The sequence below is a fragment of the Pavona decussata genome, unplaced genomic scaffold (assembly GCF_977016875.1).
Source record: "Pavona decussata unplaced genomic scaffold, jaPavDecu1.1 SCAFFOLD_416, whole genome shotgun sequence".
NCBI classification, from domain to species: domain Eukaryota; kingdom Metazoa; phylum Cnidaria; class Anthozoa; order Scleractinia; family Agariciidae; genus Pavona; species Pavona decussata.
Window position 1 is genome coordinate 1,085,001 of NW_028145778.1, and position 2,500 is coordinate 1,087,500.

Genomic DNA, 2,500 nt, shown 5'->3' on the forward strand with positions numbered 1-2,500 from the left:
TTGCAGTTTTCAAGTCCAGGTAAAACAGTATACAAAACGCAGGCAGCCGTTAAAGAAGCTCTCAAGTCGAGGAAAATGAATGCATGTCTACTTGGGAAACTAAGCTCTGACAGCTAAGACGAGGGAAAGACTGACAATTCTGACTATTTGCTTTCTGATGAGGAATTGCCAGAGAAGTTGCAAGTGGTCGAATGTGACAGCGAAGATGACAAAACTGCACGTGGTCAACATATGGAGCACCGCTTATTTGTCTGTGAGTCATCACAGCTCATGGATTTCGTCCAGCAAATTAATGACACCTCCAAGTGTTCTACGGCAAACTGTAATGGTAAGTTAGCCTCAACATTTTACAAACTTTATTGCTATGTTACATCTGCAAAAGCCAACAGAATATTTTCATTGTTTTCCTGATATTCTCGCACCTCTGCATGTCTCTGCTATCTTGCTCCTACTAAAAAGTTATCTGACCACATTTGCCCTTATTGTATACAAATGACCTGAGCTGTTATGCCCATGAAATGCTAAATGAAGAAATATAATTTATGATCAACAGCTTTGCATGTCTCTTTTGTCACAGAGTTATATTTCTAAGCTAACTCTCGTATTCCAAATTTGTTAGGTTTTCTGGTGCTTTCCAAAGTTGAGGCAGTCGGTCAAGGGGGGAGCCTGAATGCCACCTTCACGTGTAACAGTTGCCACCTGCGTACAGTTAATTTCCAAGGATCAGCCCTTGTTGAAGGATCTCGGCGAACTGTTGTGGGACTTGCCCTTGGGGTAGCCTTTTTTCTATCTGGTCATGGATTTGCCAAGTTTGACAGAACTTTGAGACAGTTCCTAGGCATCAGCTGTTTCACCAAGAATCGTTACTACGATATCATTAAGCTTGTATTCCCTGTTGTTACGGATATTTTGAATGAAATGTGCGAAGACGAGAAGGAGCGAATGAAATCAATCTCACCTGATGTTCTTGGTAGTTGGAAAAAAGCGGTTGTCACATCTGATGGTGTTTGGCATACCAGGGGGCACTTCAGTAAGAATGGTTCTTTTATTATTAAGAACTACCTAAGTGGAGGGCTCCTTTGGTATGCCCATAAGTGCATGAGAGGAAAGGATGACGTCATTGAGGAAGACCTGTACGAGGGCACTGCGAAATCCATGGAAGGAGTTTTGGCAGATGAGTGTTACCAACAAGCAAAGGATGAAGGATGCAAAGTGAACACGGTTTGGCAAGATGGCGACTCTACATCGGCAAAAGCTGTAAATAGCACCCAGCCCACAGCAAAAGTTTATAAATGTGGAGGGCATGTAGGAAGAGCCAACACAAACAATTTGAAAGAATCCTCAAAAAAGAAGGAATTCACCGACGACATCAAAAGGAAGTACAAGGAAAAATTTCCTACCATTGAAACAATAAAATGCAAATGTAGTGGAACTAGGCACAAGTCTGGATGTGGCTGTTTATCTGACAGTTTCATCAAAGGGGCCCGCATCAACCACTTCATCATTCTGCAGCAGAGTAAAACACCGGAGGAATACGTCAGCCGTATCAGAGATTTATCGACCCACCACTGCAGAGGTGTTCACGAATGGGAAGGCGGGTCTTGTGATTTCCATGATGCCCTGACATGTTCTTGCAAGAAATGTGCCGAGGATGAAGATTTGCAATGCGATGGCATTCCATACAAAACCAAGTGTCCTCTCACGTGTGATTTCCATTGGATGTCATACAGAAGTGAATGCGTAAACAGAGCAGAGCAAGCCAACAAAGTAATCCACCCAGAGTTAGGGCGGGGCCATTCTAATCTTTGTGAAGCCCATTTCACTGTTCTGCCGCAATTTCGAGCAAAGGATCAAAGTCTTGACAGGTATGATAAATACCATAATGTATTTAGTAGCTAGGATCCTAAAGAAGCAAGACTTTTGCAAAGCCCTCCCCTCTATTAGAGTACCCCTCCTGATAAAGAAAGCAAGCAAAACCTCCATGTGATATAACATTTTTTATTAATAACTGGATCATTGTATAATACAATGCCAGGGTTTTGATTGGCTCAGTGGCCAAGGTATATAAGCCATTATACCCAGCCCGAGAAGTAGCAACTATAAATTGCTTTCTAGTTCTTGAAAAGGAAATCAGCAAGGCCTACCAATATTACTTGATTGTTTTTAAAAACAATTCCACTCGCGCTTGTTGGATATGAGATGATTATAGCAAACTCGGGCCCACACACCTCGTTGGCTATCTGTCATCTCATATTAAACGCACGCTCGTGGAATAATTGTTAAATACACTTATTGACTGAGTGGGAGGGCTGGACCAGAAAAAAGTTTTCTGGAGGACACAGCATACAGACCAAATGCAGCAAAGGCCCCACCAGATTTTCTTTCCCTGTTTGCGCTAGTAAGTTTGGTATAGAAAGCGTGCACAGGGTCATATGATAAATGTAAATTCTTTTATAGATTCTCATGTGAGGCTGTGAATATCCCATTTGTGACTTGTGTG

General features: G+C 42.2%; 1 pseudogene across 1 annotated transcript in view; it reads left to right on the forward strand.

Annotated features, from left to right (window-relative positions):
- The window catches only part of LOC146450962 (uncharacterized), a 3,181-nt pseudogene that overhangs the window by 177 nt on the left and 504 nt on the right, over positions 1-2,500 (forward strand). Inside the window, exons 1-2 of the transcript XR_014860195.1 lie at positions 1-328; positions 620-1,865. The exon at positions 1-328 is cut by the window's left edge and continues 177 nt beyond it. The product of XR_014860195.1 is annotated as an uncharacterized LOC146450962 (transcript). The remainder of the gene's footprint in view (positions 329-619; positions 1,866-2,500) is intronic.